Raw genomic sequence first — 11,385 nt, forward strand, 5'->3', positions numbered from 1 at the left:
TGCTGACCTCTATCAACTCGCCTATTCCCTTTGCTATGTGGGGGATGGATATTCTAGGGCCTTTTCCTATGGCCACGGCACAAAGGAAGTTTCTGATTGTAGCCATTGATTATTTCACCAAGTGGATCGAAGCCAAACCTTTGGCCAAAATCACAACTAAGCAGGTTGCACAATTCCTGTGGGAAAACATTATGTGCCGATATGGAATTCCCCGTATCCTCGTCACTGACAATGGAACACAATTCAACAACGAGGAATTCAAGAAGTATTGCGAAGAAAATGAAATTGAGTTACGATTCACCTCTGTGGCTCACCCACAAGCCAATGGGCAAGCGGAAGTAGCAAATCGAATAATCCTGGATGGACTAAAGAAGAGGATCGAGAAGTCAAGAAATAATTGGGTGGATGAGATACTTCCCATATTATGGGCCTATAGGACCACCTGTAGAGTCACGACAGGAGCAACTCCCTTCATGTTGGCATATGGGGCAGAAGCAGTAGTTCCAGTGGAAATATCACATTCCTCTCCAAGAATCCAGGCTTTTAATGCTGAAGAAAATGAGGAAGGGCAAAAATTAGCCTTGGACTTAATTGATGAGGTACGGGACGAAGCACATGCAAAGATAGTGGACTATCAGAAGAAAGCCTCGTTCTATTACAACCTAAGGGTTAAGGAAAGGTTCTTCAAGCAAGGAGATTTGGTCCTTAGAAAGGTGGAAGCTTCTGGTGTAGGGCAGAAAGGGAAGCTTGCCCCAAATTGGGAAGGGCCATACAAAGTTAAGAGTGTTCAGGGTAGAGGAACCTACAAGCTGGAGACTATGGATGGTTTTGAAGTCCCGAGAACTTGGCATGCACAAAACCTGAAGGTTTACTATGTGTAGGGCAGTTGGATACGATTCTCACTTGTCATGATGGAGAGTAGGTTGAAAAGCACCTTGAAGCTTTGCTTGCTTAGGATTTATATGTCTTATTATAAAGTTTATTAAGACTTGTGTAAGGGATGAATCCCAAACAATTTTTGGACCTCAGAGAATTTTTCGAAATATGTTTGAATCTCTATGGCATGGCAAGTAAATTAGATGCATGATATGAAAGCCCTATAAAAAGGCCCAATTCAAAAAAAAAGTTAAATCTTGTTGGGCCTGGAAGTATGTCAAGCCCAGATAAGGGCCCCAAATATTCAAAGCCCAGCACCCGGGGTCCAAAAACTGGAAGAAAATATATATGAGTATTATCTTCAAAAACCAGAAATAAGTCCCAAATCCAAAAAGGATTTGGATAAATGAAGGCCCAAAAACAAGGCCTAATCCTACTTGAATTAGGAAAAAACCCAGTATAGGGATCAATAAATCAAGCCCGGGGTCAATACTAAGGGCCCAAGTTGAAACCCAATACAAGGTTTCATAAATCTAGCCCAGGTTTAGGGCAAAGATCAACCCAATAAGAGGTAAGCCCAGAAAAGGGCCCAATTAGCTGAAAATTAGGTGGCCCCAAATTAAAGACCAATTTAGGGTGGACCAAAGATGCCCAGTTAAAAGTAAGGGGCCTAATACAAAAACCCAGTCAAAAAAGGGGAAGGCCCAAGGTAAAGGCCTGGTTTAGAAAAGGCCCAGGGTCAAAAATAAAGTACCCATAAAAGAATTCAGGCCCAAATCTTAGGCTCAAATTTGAGATTGGAAAAAATCCAGCCCAGACTTAGGGCCCAAATCAAATATATGGAGTCACAGAAAGTAATATATCCCAAAATTCCAGACCCAATTCGATCAGGTTTCATGTTATATTCATCGTCGAATTAGTTGAGATCGAAAAGGCTTCGACCAAGGCTGGAAAAGGAGGTTAATTCGGTCAAAAATAGTTATCAAGACCAAAATGTTCCTGAGGAAATAATCATGCCCAGTTGACCACCCAAGTGTTTGAAAAGCCTTAATCCCACTTGATTTTTAGGAAAAAAGGGTGAAAAGAAGCCCAGCTAAATTTTTGGCCCAAATTGAAAGCCCAGAGTTGGGAGCCCAATTGAAAGGCCTCTGAAGCCCAATAAAAAAGAAGCCCAGTTAAAAATAAAAGTTAGCCCAAAAAGAAACGAGCCCAGTAAAGGGCCTATATAATTGATGTGGGAGGCCCAGGGATAAGGCCCACTAAATTAAGGCCCAAAGATCAGCCCAGTTTTAAGGTCCCAAATCCATGTGTATATTCCTGACCTGTTCGACCAGAAAACACAAAGAAGTCCTGGTCGAATTGCTTGAGGTCGAAATCCTGTCGATCAGGGTAAATAAAGGCCTTAATTCGACCAGGACCAGGACCAATTCGACCAAAAAGTGTGAAGAATTCCTGGTCGAAATCCTCGAGCTCGAAATATCGTCGACCTGGGCATCTAAAAGGGGGCTAATTCGGTCAAAAATGGAATCTTGACCGAAAGAGAAGTTTCCTACTCGAAAAATCCTGGCTGAAATTCGACCAGGACTCCTGCTCGAAATACTCCTGCTCGAAAGGCTGTCGACCAGGACAATATGGAGGTTAATTCGACCAGGATCCTGGTCGAATGGATTCCTGGTCGAAAATTGTATAAAAAAAAAAAGGAGGAAGAAAAAGGGAAGAAAAAATCCTGGAAAATTACAAAAAAAAAAATAAGGAAATTCCTTAAATAATTTCTGAAAAATGTTAATATTTTCAGAAATAAGGAATAAATCCAGAAAATTAAAGGATAAATCCCAGAAATTAGGGAAAAAATCCAGAAAAATAAGGAAATTCCTTAAATAATTTCTGAAAAATGTTAATATTTTCAGAAATAAGGAATAAATCCAGAAAATTAAAGGATAAATCCCAGAAATTAGGGAAAAAATCCAGAAAAATAAGGAAATTCCTTAAATAATTTCTGAAAAATGTTAATATTTTCAGAAATAAGGAATAAATCCAGAAAATTAAAGGATAAATCCCAGAAATTAGGGGAAAAATCCAGAAAAATAAGGAAATTCCTTAAATAATTTCTGAAAAATGTTAATATTTTCATAAATAAGGAATAAATCCAGAAAATTAAAGGATAAATCCCAGAAATTAGGGAAAAAATTCAGAAATAAGGAAATTCCTTAAATAATTTCTGAAAAATGTTAATATTTTCAGAAATAAGGAATAAATCCAGAAAATTAAAGGATAAATCCCAGAAATTAGGGAAAAAATCCAGAAAAATAAGGAAATTCCTTAAATAATTTCTGAAAAATGTTAATATTTTCAGAAATAAGGAATAAATCCAGAAAATTTAAGGACAAATCCCAGAAATTAAGGGAAAAATCCAGAAAATAAGGAATAAATCCAGAAAATTTAAGGACAAATCCCAGAAATTAAGGGAAAAATCCAGAAATTAAGGATAAATTCCAGAAAATTAGGGAAAATCCCAGAAAATTAGGGAAAAATTCCTGGAAATTAAGATGATTTCTGAATAAAAGGAAGATTCATTATAAATGTGTAGGTCGCTCCACACTTTACGCAAAAACAAAACCTTGTAAGGGAACGAGTAGATTTAACTTCTGCGAAACCTAATCAATGTTTCCCAAAAGTTGGGGGGCAAATGATAGGGGTAAATAAATTGTGATAGTATAATTAAATACTGCAAGGTATGGGCTGCTAGGCCCAATAAAAAGATATGTGATACTCAGACCGGAAAGGTTAAGCCTGATGGGCTAGATCAGGCCTAATGAAGGCCCAAAAGCCCTGATTATTAATTAATATCGTAATTGGTTAATAAGGGAAAAATCAGCTATTGAGGAGAGTCCTGATAAGGATATAAATCCTTATAGATTAGCCTCAAGGGGACCTAAAAGGATAAGGAATCAGTTTCCTACTATCTAGGACTCCAAAGTCCATTCTAATTATGAGACTTGCCCACCAGGTCTCCTATACCAAGTCCAATTCTAGGACTCCCAACATCTATATAAGGGGTCTCACCTCACAAATCAGAACTACGTTTTTTGGCTTGATTCTCTAATTCACAGAGATACGTAGGCATCTCGTAAAGGCAGAATTAAGCTACGAAACACGAGAACAACCATTAAAGGCCTTGAGCTCCTGAATCTTAGCAATAAATACAGCAATTATATATATTAGTTTTTAATCCATAACAATACTGTATCCTGTTGAGTGGCATTTATGACACTTTATAACACTCCGTAAAGCTTTGGATTGATGATTTATAGTCAAGTTAGTATTTTTGTAGTGTTTTTGCATTTCAGGAATTTATCAGGAATACAGGTAAATTGGCATTATTTGGATGCTAATATGGTGTTAGGATGGCGTCTAGAATAAAAGTTCGTAAAAAGACCAGCTCAAATCAGTAAGAAAAGAAGAATTCAGAATTTATTCCAGAGATTCGGCGCATGCGCGCTGTGATAGCGCGCGGCCGCGCCAGGAGTCCAGAGATGCAGCACGGCCGTGCCCTCCTGTTTCTACTCTGATTTTGATCCAGAAGACTTCTAATCTGCATGGGCTGCTATATATACATACCTTATGCTCGTTTTTCACAACAAGACGTACCAGAGCTTAAGGAGAAAGCATAAGAAGACTGTAGAGCACAAAACAACCAAGGACAAGAGGATATAGTTTATTCTTGTGATTCTTTGTTTTATGTTGTAACTTTGGATGCTAGTTTTCTTATTCGTGAACCTATAATATTGTTTCATACTTAGTTTTATTAAGTATAAAGACTACATTTATTATACCATGCTTTCATCGGAACCCACGTTGATGATGAGTTCAATTATAGGCTAATCGTTATCGTGGGGTTCTAATGGATTTATTTATGGATTTCTTTAGCTAATTTATTTTGAAGCCTTAGTGTGTGGTGATTGTATGATAACCTAGTTTTGGTTGTGCTTATTCGTCTTGTGAGCGTCGCGAACTTATAAGATAGTGTGTTAATCTTTAATGATGCGAAAGTGAATTTAAGGGTTTAGAACTTTCCATGCTAGCATAGGTTCATGTATAATTGTTATGCATGATTCGTAGGTAATTTTAACCATCTTACTTGCCCTATGTAATCACGAGAGATAACTTGTGCATTAAACTTTTATGTTGTCAAATTCTATATATATATAGGGTCTCAATATAATTGGTGTCTAATCAGTTCTATCTCTTTTGTGGATGTCTGCCAGTATGGTATTCATATAACGAAAGTTGGTGTTTATCAGTTTCGTGTTATCTGATTAGTGTCATCACCATTACATGCTAAGGTTAAGAATGAAAAGGCTAATGAATTAAATTATTTAATGAAGTTAGAATCCCATGTTTGTGTCATATATTATTCAACTCTCTTTAATATCTTTGTTTATGTTCCTTAGTATAATCTCTTAGTTAATCTTAGTTAACAATCTCAAGTTGTTATTCGTCTTAGCATTGGATAATAACCATATTAGTGTTGCATAGCTACATTGATTGAATTAACCTAAACCAGTCCCTGTGGGAATGAACTAGATTTATTCTATATTACTTGAGAACATGTATACTTGCGTGAATATTAGTGCGTGTTCGCTAACAAGTTTTTGGCACCGCTGCCGGGGAATATGGTGTTAATTTTAGTTTATGTGTTTGTCATCATTGGTCGTTAAAATTCAGTGACTCGGTGTAACACCCCCAAATCCGGGGTCGGGGATCCAGGTTGTCACGAGTTCCATTTCCCTTTTCAATACTTAATCTTAACAGTCAACCAACTACTGCGTACTGTGACCCCACAATATACACACACACACCACAAGTTATAGTCTAAGAGATGAATACCAAAGATAACACAAGTCATTTTATTCCACAATTATAAACCATTTCACCTTAAAAAGGGTTTCTGAATAATTTACATATTCCTTGCCATTATTACAATTCATAAATATACATAAGTCTGGTACATCAAAAGTTGAAAGCCTAGCCTATTGGTAGTTCCTACCTCAGCTACAGCGACATCAACGCATCTAGGAAATTGCGGAACATTTCCTATCCGCTCGCGAATTGGGAGCTTGGTCTTGTTCATCTTGTCTATCTGATATTGTGTGATGAAAGAAGAAAGCAAGGGTGAGCAACAAGCCCACCAAAATAATATGTATAATGATTTACAATATGTGAGCATCCTCATAGTACTCATGAAAGTGTTGGTCAAAAAGGAATGAACCAAGTTTGATATCTTATCGCGGCCAAGTCGTAAAATATTCCATATATATGTATATATACTTTTCAAAATCTTGGAAGTCCTCTTCCATGCATAATATACACAGAGTTCCAGTTTATAACTGTATAAAAATATTGTTGCAAGGTGATCTCATATATCTAACCTTGTTTCAATGTTTTTCTGAAAATCTTTGACATGCATAAGATAATCATTTACTAGATATAAGTTTAAAAGATGAAGTTACAAGATACTCCAATATACTTATATATTTTCCCAATACTACTTGAACTACCACGGTTCAAGGTATAATCAGTTTCAAAAGTTCATCACATAGATGAGACTACAAGAAAAGACTTGGATAGATTCAATCTTTGAAATATCATTATAAATAATGAAGTTACGAGATACTTCATTAAGTCCCAATATATATATACACCTATATATATACATTTCATACACTCCTTGAAAACCTCTGTTATGAAAATTATAAACAGAGTTGCAATATCCAATGAATTGGAAAGGAGAAAACCTTGGCATAAACCTGATATCTTGTTGATCAGGCAAAGATACCAATAAGTAACTTTTTCTACTAGTAGATGGACGAATTCCCCACTGGTCATCACCCTGGCCGCAATAGGACCTTATGCTGGACTGCCACTCAGCCACTTACGCATTTGATGGACTCCCACTGAGCCACTTACACTTTCATGGACGCTCACTGAGCCCATGTTGCTTATGCCGACTCAAATAGATGAACTTACTTCCCGAATGATGGGCAAGTAATCAAGATGTTTTCTCAAAACAGCAACCTCGTTACGAATGTAAAACACACCACTGAGCCGGATCCCTCAAGTTTTGAGCGAGTATTTAAATCCCCTTCGAAAGGAAGATCTTAAATATAAAAATGAGTTTTGGGATCCGCTCTAACTTTTGAAAATCATTTTGAAGACTCGAAAACATTTTTAAGAATGTTTGGAGTAATGCTGATTTAATGAAATAAATCAGTCCCAATATATTAGAAAATATCTGAATATTATTGGTTAAATAATATTCCCATAAAGAATAATCTTCATAAAAATAATTGAAGTAGAAGTTTTAAAACTCATACTTGTAACGAATATTAAATAACCAAAGATATACTTATACGAAAGTACTATCTTTATTTGAATAATCGAAAATAAGTTTGATTATCGAAACATTATTCTTTAATAAAATAAAGAATATTAATCAGTAAATAGTCGGAGTCATAAGTCCTCAAATGAATATTCAAATAATATTCAATAAGTAGAATAAATAGAGTCATAAGTCCTCGAATGAATATTCAAATAATATTCATTAAATAGAATGAACAGAGTCATAAGTCCTCGAATGGATATTCAAATAATATTCATTATTTAAAATAAAGTTATCGAATAAACCTTATTTGATTAATAGTTTTAAAAACTATATCAATATATATATATATAAATATATATATATATATAATATACTCGGGGACATCGACTCCCGGTTTTAGAAAATGTTCACCTTTGGGTCCCCTATACTAAGGGTATACGCAACTACTGCTTATCTCTAGCATAGGTATTATGCAACTATACGCATTGAAATCAACAGATAGATAACCAGATTATGATACAGACATGCATATATATACCATATCAGCATGCTCCAATATATCGCAAGATTTGCTAATTAACCATCATGCATCTATCACAAGATAATGTATATACATATATACATCACAACAACAGTATAACGGGTAGAAAACTTGCCTGAGCGACTGGGGGTGATAAAAGGCCTGGGACGAGCCTGGTAAGCTATAAACAAAATATAAGTTGGAATTAAACCAAAGTCGCTTAAGAATCTATACTTTAACCAACTAGACTCTAACGCTCGCTTTTGCGCTTAACGATTCACTTAAGTCGCTCGAGTACCCTCGGCTCCATCATTTTTAATAAATTAACCATTAAGAGTTTTAAGGCGATTCTTTCGCGAGTACCTTACCAACTGCCTAATCCACTTTACTTAATTGTTTCATAATCCAATTAGTCATTTAAGGTCCTTAACCAATGTTTCAAAGTAAGGCGAGGGGTAATGGTTCGTTCGCGAAACGCCGTTACTTAAAACGGTCGTTTCTCCTAAACCGTACATCGGATTCAAGCGAACCACATATCAAAAAGAAGCTCGTAACATGAAATATCTAATCATGGCAATAGTCAAAACCCAACAGTGAGTTCACGGGTCCTGATGTTAAGAACAAAAACAGTCTAAAGTAAATCGGGCATTACGACGGCTATGTTTACGCGATTACCAAAGTTTAAACTACTCCAATCAACCACAAATCAACCACAAATCAACCCATAACCACCAATACCACCAAACTTCATCCAAACCTTACTAACTCAGTCCATAACCTCATGATTTTTCCAACTTATTCAATCTCAAACAAGAGCTACTAACTATACTTAAGGTTCATCAACCAACAACCAAGATTTATAACCCAAAATCATTATAATTCCAACCAAACTCTAAACATACAAGAATCATGCTCTCATGAACTATAACAAACAAAACCAAACCTAATACTCAAAGTAAAGTTAGGGTTTGGAGGGGTTATACCTTCCTTGGAGAGTGGAGAATCACTTAGGAAGCCTTAAATAACCACTAACTATCTCTACTAAGCTTGGATCTCTTGATTTTTGAAGGTGTGTAGCTTGAGTTTTGAAAATTCTCCTTTGCTTTTCATGGAAAAGTAGAGAGCAATAATGAGGGGGGAGAAGAAATGCTTCTTGTTTGGTTGTTTTCCCATTTTGTTTTGTTAATTACCTTTTACCATGGTAAAAAATGAATGGCTTAAAATCAACCAACAATTCCTTCCCTTTTGGTCATGCTTATGTCATCCTCCTATGTCATCTTCCCACACTTGTCCTCTTCTTGTTGGTGTGATGACATCATCATCACTAACCTCTTTGATTAGCTTCTAATTACTTGGCTAATGACCGCTGATCTGTTATACGATTCGCTTAACTTTCGTTTTCGTTTATCGTTTGAGGGATCATACCCGGGATCTTATTACTAGGGTTTCTTAAACTTTCTCAATACATTATATTCCTTTTATGATCCTCTCTTATAATCCTTGAATTTAAATCCTTTTTATCCTGTTACCTTATACTCAATTCTTTCGGTATCTGGTGGATTTTCGGGAAAAATCAAAGTATTCGAATTTGGATTCTGACGATTTTTACATACACTTATATACCATATAGAGTACTAATAAGATCTCGGAATAACAATAAAAGAACCCCTACATAGTGTGGTATGAAAAGTTTTCTTATTCAGCATAATCAGCCAAATCACTATTCATAAGGGTTTCAAAAATTCCAAAAATTGGGGTTATTACACTCGGACATTGTTACTTAATTAATTCTTTGTCGTGTTTCAGGTACTCTAGTGAGCGTATATGCATACGCGTTCTCGGTCTCGTAAGAGAACACTGGATCTAGCTGAGGAAGAAGTTGTAGTCGAGGAGAAAGTTGACGAAGAGATCTTAGTTGAGAAAGAAGAAGAAGCTCTTGTTGCAGTGGGAGAACCAGAAGCAAATCCAAAGGCTTTAATGGACTACTCTCAACCAAAGATCAATGATATTTAGTCTAGCATTGTTCGGCCAACCATCGCGGCTAACACCTTTGAGATCAAGTCGAGCACGATTCAGATGATATAGAACTCAGTTCAATTTGGGGATTCTCCGACAGAAGATCCCAACATGCACATCAGAGATTTCATCGAGACGTGCGACACTTTCAAGTTCAATGGAGTTTCTGAAGATGCTATTAAGTTGAGGCTTTTCCCATTCTCTCTGCGGGATAAAGCTAAGTATTGGTTATATTCTCTACCACCAGGGTCTATCACCAAATGGGAGGATCTTGCTCAAAAGTTCTTAACTAAATTCTTTCCTATGGAGAAGACTGCTGCAATCAGAAACACACTTACTCAATTTGCTCAGCAATCTAGAGAATCTTTATGCGAGGCTTGGGATCAATATAAGGAGATGCTGAGAAAGTGTCCTCATCATAGGATGCCTGACTGGATGATCATTAATTATTTCTGCAATAGTTTGGGTGCTACTTCTAGAATCATGCTTGATGCAGCATCAGGAGGAGCCTTGTAGGCTAAAAGCTACGATGAAGCTTATGAATTGATTGAACTGATGGCTGCTAATGAAAACGAGAATCCTACTCAGCGACTATCTCGAGGTAAGGTAGCAGGAATTCTGGAGTTGGATGCAGCTACTACTATAGTTGCTTAACTTAAGGCGTTCACGATGAAGGTGGATTCTCTGTCTAATTATGGAGTTAATCAGATCACTAGTGTTTGTGAGCTTTGTGCAGGTGCCCATGAGACTGATCAGTGTGCCATTTCTAGTGAATCAACTCAGTTCGTGAGCAACTTTCAAAGGTCGCAGCAACCTGTACCAGCCACCTATCTAACCTAACAACTGCAATCATCCTAACTTTAGCTGGAGCAACACTCGGAATGCGGTTCAGCAACCTTATTAGCAGTATCTGGAAAAATAGTACAACCCCCTAGTTTTCAACAACCCCAATATGCACTAAGGCAACAACTCCAGCTGCAACAGTCTAATGAAAAATCTGAATTGGAGGAGTTGAGGCTCATGTGCAAAAGCCAAGCGGTTTCTATCAAGACCTTGGAAAATCAAATTGGACAAATTGCCAATGCCTTGCTGAATCATCAACCTGGTACACTTCCTAGTGACACTAAAGTACCAGGAAAGAAAGAAGCTAAGGAGCAGGTAAAGGCAATTATATTAAGGTTTGGGAAGGTTGTAAATCCCGAACACTCTCAAGTTTCGGATGAAGAAGTTGTGGATGAGGAAGAAGTGTAGAAGGAAGCTGAAGTGGAAAAAAGGAAGACTACTGTTGGACACACTCCTCCTGAGGGTAATACAGGGGAGAAACAGATCTATCATCCACCTCTTTTTTCTAAGAGGCTGCAAAAGAAAAAGCTGGATAAGCAGTTTGAGAAGGTGTTCAAGAAACTTCACATCAACATACCTTTCGCTGAAGCTCTTGAACAGATACCTAATTATATGAAGTTTATGAAAGGTATACTCTCGTGGAAGGTGAAGCTTGATGACTTAGAGACAGTTGCTCTCACGGAGGAATGCAGTGTTGTGCTGTAACAGAAGTTATCTCCGAAGCTTAAAGATCCTGGAAGCTTCACTA

General features: G+C 36.9%; 1 non-coding gene across 1 annotated transcript; it reads right to left on the reverse strand.

The window, feature by feature from the left end:
• Nucleotides 1–10,114: 10,114 nt before the first annotated feature.
• Nucleotides 10,115–10,219, reverse strand: LOC141669652 (small nucleolar RNA R71). The gene has a single exon (XR_012553920.1). It is a non-coding gene; the product is annotated as a small nucleolar RNA R71 (small nucleolar RNA).
• Between the last annotated feature and the right edge of the window lie 1,166 nt (nt 10,220–11,385).

This window comes from Apium graveolens, chromosome 6 (assembly GCF_009905375.1).
Source record: "Apium graveolens cultivar Ventura chromosome 6, ASM990537v1, whole genome shotgun sequence".
NCBI lineage: Eukaryota > Viridiplantae > Streptophyta > Magnoliopsida > Apiales > Apiaceae > Apium > Apium graveolens.